The following is a 13,134-nucleotide window of genomic DNA, read 5'->3' as shown; positions in this document are numbered from 1 at the left end:
CTATCTGGCCTTCTGATGAATTTCACCTACAGTCTCCAAATAAATGGATGCACATTAGCTACTGCACAGTTCATTGCAAAAGCAACCCATCTTTCTCCTTGGCTCATCTGAGCCCAACCATGGAAGTGCACAACCTAAACCATTCTTCCCCATTGTCCCTGTTAAAATGGGCATGCAGACTCCTTCAACTGGGGGTTCTGAGTTTCTGCTCAGTGCATCCTAACTGCCACAATTTGGTAACCTCCATTCAAGACAATCTTCCCCAAGTATTTTCATTCCTGGCAATGACTTGTTGTAAAGATCAGTGTCAAACTGCCTGTTGTGCCGTTCACAAAGCAAACTGCAGACATGTCCCCGCCATACCTCAGCAACACGGGGCTCACCTGCCTATTTTGTTTTCATGATGTAACACCACTGATTTCCGATATTTTGTGAATAGAGAAATGGAGCCAACATGTTGCACTCAAAGTGCCCCTTTCACTTTTTATGAGTCCCTTGATACCTAAACTCCCTCATAACCCAGGAGAGGAGGTGCTGACTACGGTATCACTTTACTCATCATCTTTGACCTCAAAGTACCCCTTTCTCTAACTCAGCCTTAAACTTATCCTTGAGCTCCCTGCTGGAGCAGCTCCTGTTGGTCTCCCTGGAAGGCCCTTGCTCAGGTTGAGAATAGCACTCCAGTACAATGAAATAATCTATCTGCACCCTCCAAACATAAATTGCCTGTCAAACATCCTGTGATAACTACAAATCGCTTGGGGTACTCTGCCTGGGCAGTGTCCAAGCCCTGACCTCGGTCAACCACTGTGGTCCATCAGAGCAGCACAGCTCACAGAGCTACACGCCATGCAGCCTTGGGCTCTTGGAGTGCCACCTGGTTCACAGCCACAAATCCCGGAAAACAGCTGTGAAAACAGTATCTTGCAAAGTGTGCGAGCACGTAGCTTAAATAACCAAGAGAAAAAAAATGCACCCAAACCCTTTAATTGCTTCAGTCTCTAAAGCACAAGGAAGAAAAAGGGAGAAAGAAACAGCACTCTGAACTGCTTACTTACAGCTATGGATACGTTTAGCTTATTACGTACACTAGCATGTGCTTTCTAAAATCTCTTCTTATTAAGAAGTCAAGCAAATTACCACTGAAGAGCTCTTATCTACACTGTATTATAAGAAGTTAGGAAAAGACCTATTCAGCCCTGATGGAGAAGAAGTGCCTTGCAGCTCTGCCTGAGTGTGCAAGCGGAAGGCAGGTTCGAACAGGCTGGAATAATTATAATGAGTTGTTTGCAGTTCTGCTTGGCTGGGAGGTGTTTGTTGTCGTGCTTTTTTAATTGCGAAGTCCTTCTGTAGCACAATTTGCTTTCATTTGATCATTACAGTCACCGATGACATTTAGAAAGGAAGAGTTTGTGTGAGATATGGTGACTACTGGAACAGTTGCTATCTAGTGAGCAGAATAATATGCTGTGTAAAAAGGAAAATTCAAAAGGGGTTGCATCTATGAGATGTGAATATAATTGCAACAGTTAAAGACAAACCCCTCAAGCACCTGGAAGTTAGCTAGTGACACAATCCAGTAACTCTAATTTGATCACATTTGCCATATGCAGAGAAAATACAAAACCCAAACCAGGACTCCATCTACCTGCTGCTTTAAAAGGTAGTATAATGAATTGCTCTGCACTGAAAATGGTTATGTGCCAAATGAGCCAGAAGGGAGCATCTGAATTGGGGGGCAGTGGAAAATGGAGATTTGGAACCATTGAAGAACATTTCATGATAAAACCTAAAAGCCACACTCCTACTATCAGAAAGTTTACTGACTAAAAAAATAACTTGTCTTAACAGAAAAGTTAGAGCAGCTAAAGGGTATGTGAGTATGCATGCACGTAAATCACATATAAATATCCACTCAAAGGTAGTGTGCATACATGGATATGTATTATAGATATATTGCATATACATATGCACTTACTGGACCAGAAAAAAGGTGATAATAATAAACATATACTCCAGACTTATTTAAGAAAACTGCTAAGAGAAGGAAAATAACAAACTGTACCAGCAGTTTATGATGTTTCCTGCTCTTTTCTGTGACGCAAAGGAGTTTTTGAGGGGTTTTGATCTAATGTTTCCAGAAGGTCTTAAGCTTGTTATGGGATGCTGACAAGCATTTTCTGGACTGCGTTAGGCTAGAGACACAGGGTGTTTGCTCTTGTGGGTGCTTCTGACTTCAGTCTTTGCTCCATGGTTTCCTGAGACTGAGGAGTACTGGGATGAATGATCAGATTGTCCTCTCTAGTCCTGTCTAGCTCAGCAAAAGGAATCCTAACCACAGTGTTAATTCATTATTGCAGGACAATACTGTCACAAATGATTCTGGAAGAGCAGAGTTGTTTGATACATATTTTTTCCAATGTTCAGGGCAACAAGTCAGGGTCATCTTTCTAATCTAATATTAATGTTCCAGGATGTTAAACAACAGCTATTTAAAGTTCAGCCTTTTCAAATCAATAAGAACAGATCACTTGCACTCAAGAGTTTTAACTCTGAATAAGAAATGTACCCCAGAATGTGACAGCAAGCAAAGAGCATCAAGATGCAGGAGCAGAGCCAGGAGTGATGATTCGGCCTTGGCCACAGCACAGCACCCAAATTCTGATGCCCTGGAGAGGGGTCACCAGTCCCACCAGGGTCAGGGCAAATCCCCTGTTGGGTGAAAGACGCAGGGGAGTAATGTTTCCTTCCTCAGAGAGGAAGCTCAGACCTGACTTGATTTTTGTTGGCAAGGGCAGGATTCCTTTCTCTGCATGTTATCTGTCCAATATTTACATGTCTCAGGCCAGCTGATCCCAGATGGTCTCCGAGCAGCAGAGAGGGAGAGGCCAGTTCATGCGACCTGCGGCAGTGGTTGAAGGCAGGCATCCCCAAGGGTGAGACCCCCACCACTGCCAGCCGGCCCCAAGAAGGACCTGAGATGCCTGCCAGGGGACAGGGATCTCACAACACTTGTGTTGCCCTTCTCCTACATAAATCCTTCAGCATTTAACATGGGTGAGCTCTCCAGACCCTCTTCCTCTGCTCAGCTACTTCCCTCCCTGGAAAACGTGAAAGCTTGATAACCTCATCCCCCTTGAAATCTGGCTGAGACAAACCTAAGCAGTCAGGACATATCTTTTTTTGGAAATGAGACAAAAGTGGGGTAGGAACTATAGATAACTGAACCAGAAGATAATCTTAGAGAGGGAGTTTATTTTGTTGATGACATTTTTATTCTGGGACAACAGAAGGGGATATCCCAAATCTTCCACTTCCATAATGATCTTTCCTATAGTGCCTGCAATGAGTCAGGATGCCTTCTTACATATTACTGAATGGGCTACAAACCAAGCCTTGCTTTCCTTATACAGGTTCCCTGTATAATTATCTTTTTATTAGACCCACCGATTAAGCTGAAAAATGGCAAACACGCCTTGGTGGGTAAGGGGGCTGGAAGCTTCTGTGCTTCTCCAATCATATCAGCTAGCTTGCCAAAAGTTAAGGCCTTCCCCTGCAATCCTTGTCAGGATTATAGTAGCTCCAAAAGTCTGTTACGAATGCTGAGATCAATATCCACTGTAAGCCTGACAGATAGATTAAAAGGGAGGGAAGTCACAAGACTAAAGTGGGCTTAAAGCAAAAAATATATGCACATTTGTTTCAAAATGTGAAAGATGAGTTCACTGCATCCCAGCTAGAAAAAAAAAATCTTGGCCAGTGACTACGTTATTTCACTTCCTGAACAAACACAAAATAAATAGATATGTGAAACTGTGTTGAAAACTGAATAACTGGAGAGCAAAGGTGTAAGAATCCTCAACATTAACTGCAAAGCCTGTTGAAGTTTTTACCTCAGAAAACTCAGTCCCATCTTAGTCTAAATTCTCTGGAGAAAAATAATTTTGAAATAATTTTATATAAAGAAAAGGAAAATGTCTGATTGGACCAAGTCAACCTAAAACTCTGCATTTATCTGAGTGATCAGAGTGAGCCCTATTAATTTTTTCCTCATTCATTACAGGTTATTTGCCCTCATTGGACTACAAGCCCCATGAGGCACTGAGATCCAGCTCTGCATAAGTGGAGTATGGACTTACACTGTTATGGTGCCAACACACGCAGAGAGATTGCCAATAACCAAATCCCAAAGTGTCAATACACTCAAACAAATTCCATCAGTCAGAGACAGTCAAAACATCTTGGAATAAAATGTGCTGAAAGAATGTGAGTTGACATTTATAGATCAATATGTGTTTGAAGCTTTTGTTTTCCAAAAGCTTTGATCTGTTAATTTTTCATCCCAATTTGTAATGAAAACAAGTGTCTAAATATCAGAATTCCTCAAGGGAAACTCAGTTTTTCAGTCTTCTCTAACAATTAGACTAAACTTTTCTTCCTGAACCACAGAAAGCTGTAGATATGTAGATGGGATCAGAATTTACTTCATGTTGCTCAGCTAGAAATCTGATTACATACCCAGAAGAATTCACAGGTTTACAACCAATCTCAGATTTGTCCTTTCCAACAAAGTTTGAACCCAGTCTAGGTTAAAACTGGGTCTCAGATGCAGGAGGAGCAGAAGTTTCCAAACACTTGGCTTCTTCCCTCTTGCAAACTCAAACAACCGCTGCGGAGGAGGTGCTGCAGGAAGAGGGGTTGTCCGTAGACACGGCCCAGGTGCCAAGGTCCCCAGCATCATCTGGGTGTTGCACTACAACCAAATCCATCATGCTCTCTCTGTCTCCAGCTGGACTAAGGGATGGTTTCCTCAGCAAACTCCATGTGTTAGAGGAAGGTCTTCCACTTTAACACTAGATTAGTTCTGCTTTACTGAACATCCAAAGCTTATGATATTTGGCATGCTGAAATTTTATTGACTTTAACCATCATATTATAAGCATGTGAAGTTTCAACAAAATTAAGGGAAAACTGTTTATTCTAAGAAATGCTTGGTTTGGCAATCCAATAAACTTTCTAATAAGCTGCAAATTTAAGTCATCACTGGACCACAACCAACAGTATAATTAGCCTGGTGTACACCTCAGCTCTTAATCATTGCACAAAGACCCTGTGACGCACAGCTGAATCTAACCATTCAAAGGATGGTAATGCAAGGTAGGGCCTCAAAAAATGAAAGTTTTGAGCCTTCAGTGATGCAGTCCTAAATTGTTATAATTTTCCATTTCTGCCCTGCATTATTATTATCATTGTTTTTTATTGAGGTTCATCTGTTGTAACAAAAAACCCAGTGGAGATGAGCCCATTACTGCCTCGTGCAGACACATAGCCAGGAACAGCTCCTGTTCCCAAAGAGCAAGTGCAAACAAAATAAAAGGATGAGAGGGGAGAGAAAAGCAATGAGAGAAGATATGACTGACTTGGTAGATCACTGGCCTTCACCTTGGCATTGGTGTTTTTCTTGGCTGTGCAGACAGGCTGCTCCCTCACAAAGACAGAGCAGATTCGCTCTTGTATTTCACTACACCCTTCACAGTTAGGGAACGGAGTGCTTGAAGTGCCACAACTTTTGTGGCATACTTATTCACCGTCATCACTTGTTAAGGGCAAGGTGCTGTAAAAGGCATCTTGTAACTTTTCTCCATCTCATGTTAACAGATTGAAAAGTTTATGCAGTGGTACAGTGTCTTGTTTTCTTCTCAATCATCTCTTAAAGCAAGAACCTCAGCTTCTTGTTGGGAAACAAAGTCCTAGTCCATATGGTGTCAGAAATTACATAGTTGCACTGCATATACCATGCAGTGTATAGTAAGAGATGAGAACAAAACCCGCCACTAACTCCAGATCTTTCCATATACAAAATGAATTCAAGTGTTCGCTGGAAACAATTACTTGCTGTAGCCTGCAAAGGTACCTGGATGAAATGCCTTTTATGCTTAACACCTTCCAGGCCTGTGCTCAGACATTCTTCATACCATGTGTATAGTGAATGTAAAACACCTCTGCTGTCTTCCACCAGCTTTACACTAGATAAAATCTGTTGGCTTTAATGAAGGTGCACCTTTTTTTATATCTGTGTAAGTAAAAAGAGAACCAGATCCTCTCAGTGAAAATGTCGGGTTGCTAATGGTATTCATTTTTAGTGAAGAAATAATGAGGAGGAATATCTGGTATAGAATTTCCCTGACATAAGGAGTAATACATAAAGATGAGATTCATCTTGGATGTTTCTACACATCCAAAAGATGTGTCCCAGTGCCTTGCATAGTAGATGCAGAGAGGGACACCCATGAAGGATCCAATATCTTTTAGGAATCTGTCTTGGGATGAGGTAAGTCTCCACTGGAAATGTTTCTCCCTCCCTCCATTGACTGTAAAGAAAATCTATATTAGCAGCTGAGGCTAGAAAACTAAATTGACATGAATCGTGTTGCTGATCTCTGCATTTGTTAATGACCTGCAAGGCTGCAAGTATTCAGCTTCACTATGAGACAGTGTTTCAGCCATTCAACATCCACGGTGAGCCCGACTCAGGGAGCCTGCACTGACACACCAGCTAAAGAGATGAGGGAGACCCCCTGTCTTTCAGAAACACCCTTGAAAGTCCCAGGACCCAGAGCTTTGTAGGCAAATTTTTTTTGTGGTAACCATACTGAAAAGTCAAATCAGAATATTCCTTTGGTTGATCCCAGATGTTGTTTTTCTTCACAAGCTGTCTGGTGAAGTACAATATTTTGTTTACCCAGAAAATGAATAATTTGTTTCATGTTATTTTTGCTTTACATTTATTTGTTTTTAAGTTAAGCACAGCCAGGGTTGTTCCCATCAAATTGAAAATTTGATGCCTTCTGTGCACAGTAAAACAAACATTTTTGTTCTTTTTTCCAAAAACAATCCTTGGCCAAATAGGAATAATTTGGTTAACATGAAGTTTCAGTTTTCAACAAGGAAATTATTCATCCAAAGAGACTCAAAACATTAGGATCGTTAACAAATTACAGCTTGTGATATCCCCAGTGCAGTGGTAAAGGGGACATTTTCCGTGTCATTAAATTCCAGCCAGGCTGGAATCAATGTATTTGCAAAGACTGATGAAGCATCCAATCTTTTGAACATGACCCTGTGCAACATATTCCAAGGCAACAATTTACTGAAAAGGGTGGGTGCTTTGTTTTTACCTTTATTAAGACCATTGTGTTTTGGCTGCTGTATGTATTTAATCATGTTGCATGCTGTGACATTTGGTGACACAAGGGCTCTGAGGTCATGGAGATTGTGTTGCTTCATGTCACTGAGATCAGCTACCCATTTATCCACCAAACATCCTATGATGTTCTTAAAGGCATCTGGCATGGTCTGGGCTGTGTTTGACATGCAGCATCCAACTTCATCTAGTTTAAAGTGTCGTTACACAAACTGCCTCCCAATATGCTCTGTAGAGACAAATACAATTGCAGGTTAAAACAGAAATCTATCAGGTGAGGGACAAAGTGGTCCAGGAGAGGAGAGAAGATACTTTCAGCTTGGAAATCAATGTGAGTGGCATTCTTCATGTCAGAAGCAGCCCATGAGAAGGGTCTTTCACCAGAAAGGGGAAAGTGCTTATCAGAAGAAAAGGGGCTATGTAGTGCCACCATACATCACATCAGTTTACAGTAGTGTGAAGCCTTTTTGCTGGTGAGGGTTAGGGCAACACACAAGCCACTGTTCCAGGCAGATATAAACCATAAATCACAAATAGGTATCTACCCTGTGGTCCCTTAGACGTCAGTATTGTCTCCTTCACCCTGAGCAGGTTCTCACATGTTTCTAAATTCTGATCAAGTCCCAACAGTCTTTGAGTTTGATCCCCCAAACCTCTGTCTGCTCATCTAAATCTGCCAGTTCTTACCACTCACTAGAGAGTTTTCTTCTAGAATAAGGAAATCAAGACCTTAAAGTTCTCTGAGCTGAGTTTTTGCACGTTCTCTCTGTTACATGCTTGAACAATTCTGAGCAAAACATTTATTGCTGAGGTCTGCACCATATAACTTGACCATTGAAGTAGTGATGTAGAAGACAGAGGAAAAGATACACTGGGTTAATGAACCATGCCCACATCTATGCTTTCTGCAAAAGACCTTCCAAGTGGAAATTATTGAGGTTTCCTCTGTGTCATTCTGTTTATCAGAAGACCTTAATCCTTCCAAATGTTTCACCACTAGGGTTTGATGTTATAATGATGTCAAAGGAAAAGTTTTGGAGTGCAAGATTTCAAGAGGTTCTGAACATTATAAAAAGATGTTCTGTGTTCCCTCAAAAATAACTTCTTTGCCCAAGAACAGCTCTCCTGACTTCTGTGCTGAACAAGGACTCAGCATTTAAAAAAAAAAAAATCATATAGCCTAAGAAAAGTCATATGCAGAGATAGTTCTATCCAACCTGTCATGATCTTCACATTTTAAATTTATCCTAAACCCTTTTTTCCAATTGAGTAATTTGTATTTTAACAGTTTTTAAGATTGTTATGCAAAACCAGATTGTTTTGTATATCACATTAGTGAACTATTTGTATTCCTGATAATGATTATTTTCCGTTTGTTTTTCTCCATGTACGTGATCAAAGGCTACCAGACAGATAGCTCAGATGGTAGAAGAGGTGTATGTTCATAGGTAATTTTAGCTCTAGCAGAGACATATGACATTGTGTTGAATATTTTCCATTTATTTGATGAGAAATCAGAAGGCATTGCCAGCTAGCTGCTTCATGCTATAATCTGTGTCACAAACACTTGAAGTTGCCAGCCTGAGAATTAGGTCCTGCTACTCTAAGAATCATACTAAGAAGTACAATAGCTTGCCCTGCCCTGCTGAACTTCTTTCAAGAACTGAAAGTAAAAATATACATTTTGTCAGAAAGAAGTACACTGCAGTAATAAAACTGGAGAAGAACAGATATACTTCTGTGAAGTGTTTTACTGAATATAAGGCAGGTTTGGTTTGGATAGGAAGCTCAAAGGAGGGCTAAAGAGGAGAAAGGCATGTGTCATTGGTACCCAAAATAATTGCTGTATGGGAGGCAGGAAGCAACCCTTGCTGTACCTGCCTCTCATTTCACTACCCAATTTGGGCAAGCAGGAGAAAAAAATCTCAGAAAAGTTTTTCAATTTATCTGGTGTTTCAGACAATTATTTGGGTGCAAACTAGTCTCCATGTGCGACTACCCACTTCCTGGCTGCTCCAGTACTCCTGCCAGCAAGGATGCCAACAGAGTTGGAGATTTTCCAATATGTCCATGCTAGTGCCTGGACGATAATCTCAGACTCACTTCTCTGCCAGCAGCTTATGGGTTTTTCAGTCATCACCATCCACATAGGCCAGTCAGACAGCATCGAACCAGATGCTCAGTGCTCTTTATTGCATTGCCACTCTCTAAGCCATCTACACTTGACTGTTTGCCAATTTTTCTTTTAATGAAAAATCTCTCTCTTCCTGTTTGTGCAGAAATCTATCACGGAAAACAATATTATTTACAGTATACTCTGACTACTGGCTATACCCAAAAATAGTGCTTAAAAACATGAGGTAAAGATCTGCCACTAGTACCTCTGCGGAAAGTGCTACATCTAATGCCAGCCATATAATTACTGCTCTTTCCACCTCAAGTAAAATTTATGGGCAGTACTGTCATTTCGGGTTTCGTGAGGATGGACTTTCATACTTTATGGCGAGTACATTAATAGCTTCTAACTACTGAAGTTTCTAATCATCCATATTGAAAAAAGAAATTTATTACCACCCTATTAGAGCTATTTTAATGTTCTACAAGCATATTATTTGCACATTTGAGTATAAGTCATCAATAAGTCCTTTCTAAGGAGATTACTTTAATGTAACTAAATAACATAATGATTCTGCAGACTATGGGTGAATGTCAGCCCCCTGATAACGACCTGAAAAACTCCTGGAGGAGGGAAACTCAGGTGGTGTTTTTGTGGTGGATGCTGTCTTGGTTAACTCAGCAAGGACTGAGTTGGTGATACCTGGAACAGAGCCACCAAGGAGCTACAGATTGAACAAATGGAGGAGCATTATGACTTCTTGGAATGAAAACCAAAAGGCTACATGTGAAGCCTATCCTGGCGTCTGCAGAAAAAGTTTATGGAATTTCTTCACAAAGGAAGAGGGAGAAGGGAGATGGGTCTTTCTGCCATTCTTGTTTGCTGCAAAACTTTACCTGAACTGTGACATTTTAGGAGCCTAATGTTGTTCCCCGTGATGGCAGTAGAGCTGTGAGGTCTCCAGTCCAAACTGCTGCACAGGACAGGGCCAGCTCAGAGCTGGTTGTTCAGGCCTGTGTCCAGTCAAGGTTCGAATATCTCCAAGGATGGAGACTTCACAACCTCCTTGGGCCTCCGTTCCCATGTTTGACCACTCTCATTGGGCAAAAAACAAATCTGAGCATCTCCCTTTCTGCAACTTGTATCTACAGCCTCTTATCTCATTGCTGTGCACTGCTGAGAAGAGTTTGGCTCTGCCTTCTGTACACCCTCCGCCAGGCAGCTGAAGCCAGCAGTGAGATCTGCCCTCGGAGTGAGTTTCTCCCTGAGTTTCTCCCCTGGAAACACTGAGTGTTTCCCCAATGTTTCCAGGAAGCACACAGAAGTCCTTCAGAGACTCCGGGAGGACTATTTCTTTGGGCTGTTCCTGAAACACTGCTGCTGTGTCACCCTGACTACTCTTCCCAAGCCAGGTGGGAGGAGAAGGTCACAGCTGCAGCAGCCTCCTTACTTCAGGTATGTAAATATCAGCAGACAAAAAACTTAAAGATTCCTACTGCTGTTGTCCCATTATTTCCCTCAAATAAATGCAGCCTCTCTGTAAAGATGTGATAGCACAGTGAGTGTCAGTGATAAGAGATTTCCAGGTGAGACATCTGCATCAGCTGCTGTGCAGCACCTCGCTGCCGCTGGCATCTAATTATATATCTGGGCACTTTCATCTGATACCTGGTTGGAGGCATCTCTGTCACTTCACGCAGCTTTAAGAGTTTCTGTGACACACTCAGAAAATGCTGCCTGAGTCCCTGTGGCAGGACTGGGGCCCCACACATGAGCAGAGGAGCACGGAGAAGGGCAAGTGCCCAACAGTGGTGGGTCCCCACACATCCCCTCCTCTCCCCCTCACCCTGCCAGGCTCTGCCATCAGATGCTGCTGCCAGACAGGAGCAGAGATGTTGATGGCCGCTGCCAAAGCCAGCATCCCCCAAGAACTGTCCCTCTTCCCTGCCAGCACTTTGCAATCTTGTGTGCCTTCAACCGTGCCGCTGTTCAAACCACCAGGTCTCCTTGTAATTGAATATCTCTTCGAGTTCCTTTTTGATTATCTGTCTGAAAACAAAACTCTGTAGCTAAGCATTACTTCTGTTTTATGTCGCTGCTGCTGCTGTGTCAGGGCAGTGGTATTAATTTTGGACTTTGGACACCATCAAAAGATCTCCTTTTGGGTTTCCTTCTTGCAGCCTCAAGTCAAGCAAAGCAAACAATGAAACTATTGGGACTGAAGAAAGGCACAAAGTATTAGGCTTTTTATTAGTTACAAGATTTATTTCACTGCTGTTTCAGCTTGCTCCCATCCTTGCCACAAGGCAAATGTCTGGATATATTTTATGGAAGAAAATGCTAGGGATGCTGTGCCCACACCACGGTGCTGTGCAGCAAGGGGCCTTAAAAGTCTGAAGCACCTTTGCACACATTTCAAGAGTACAAATAAGGAACAGAAAGATTTTAACATGGTGCTGATTACATGTACAACACCATCACTTCAATAAATGTGCTCATCCATGAACATGCAGCTCTGTACACCTGGTGAATTTGTCAAAATTGCAAACGATGCCAGGAAAAGGCCATTTGCAGTCCATCTCCAATCCAGTGATATTTGTGATAATTTCACAGCCCTGATTTTGCTGTGAGTCTTTTTTTTTTTTTTTTTCACTTGGGAGCTGTTAATCAACTGTTCCTTTATAAATGTAATTGTTTGTGGGGGGCAGAAATCTAGAAGAAAAAAATGTTGAAAAATGAAATTTTCCACTTGTCTTGAAGAAATAATTGATTTTAGCAGTTCACTAAAATGCTCAAGACTACCTCTTTATCTGAAATTACTGTGGGAAATTGTTTCAATCTCAAAAATTAGCCTGGGATGGGAAAACCAGGTCGTCTGCAATCTCGAGCACATCTCATGCTCCCCATCACTGTTATTTGAAGGATGATCTGAATCAACACTTGCTGTCTGTTAATGGAGTTACTCCATGTAGACACTGTTTTATTTGAATAGATACCTGCACTAGCAGAGGACTGGGGTTTAAATCTGGACCATCTCCCAGTGAGGGAATCGCCATGCAAAAACATACATGTGCACACGCACACCATTTTTTTCACATGCTAAATGTATAAAGTGGGGTTTAAAAGAATGAAAAAAAATTAGGTCCAAAAATCTTACATTGCTCCTGCATGAAGGCAGAGTGGATTTTTATTGTCTAGGAACCTGCAATATGGGAAATGGAATAACCAGAGAGGAACTCTTTAAAAGAAAGATATAAATGGAAGCTGCAACAAAAAGTATTCATCTTTATTCAGAAATGCTACATGCACCTACCCACTTCTACTTCCACAGAGTAGACTTGCTTTTAAGCCAGTAACGTGCAGAAAAATATATACATATTTCTGAAAGTTTGAAGGCAGTGTTTCATTGTGCTGGCTACAGCCAAACTAGTCAGATTGGGCTGATCTTTAGAAAAGACTCACATCAACGTCAAATAAAAACTTTTTTTGTCTTGTGCAGAATGTTTAAGGATAATCCATTTCCCCTACCCAAATTTATTGATTCCTTCTTCTTTCCTTGTGAACAAACAAATGCCCCATGTCTTTACAAAGCACACAGTGACCTTTCTCTTCCACATGTGTATGAACATAAATGTAAGCATAAACACAAATTTTATGTTCATATATGTGTATACGTGCATATGTATGTGTATGCATATGTATGTGTGTGTGTGTGTGTATGAGACACCTGTTTACATTTGCAAAAGTACATGCCACCAAAAGAAGATGGCTGATCCTTTGAGAAATGGTACCTCTTTTATCTGCAGTACAAACC

The sequence above is a fragment of the Pelecanus crispus genome, chromosome 10 (genome assembly GCF_030463565.1).
Source record: "Pelecanus crispus isolate bPelCri1 chromosome 10, bPelCri1.pri, whole genome shotgun sequence".
Classification (NCBI taxonomy): Eukaryota; Metazoa; Chordata; class Aves; order Pelecaniformes; family Pelecanidae; genus Pelecanus; species Pelecanus crispus.
Note: the sequence above shows the minus strand (reverse complement) of the source record.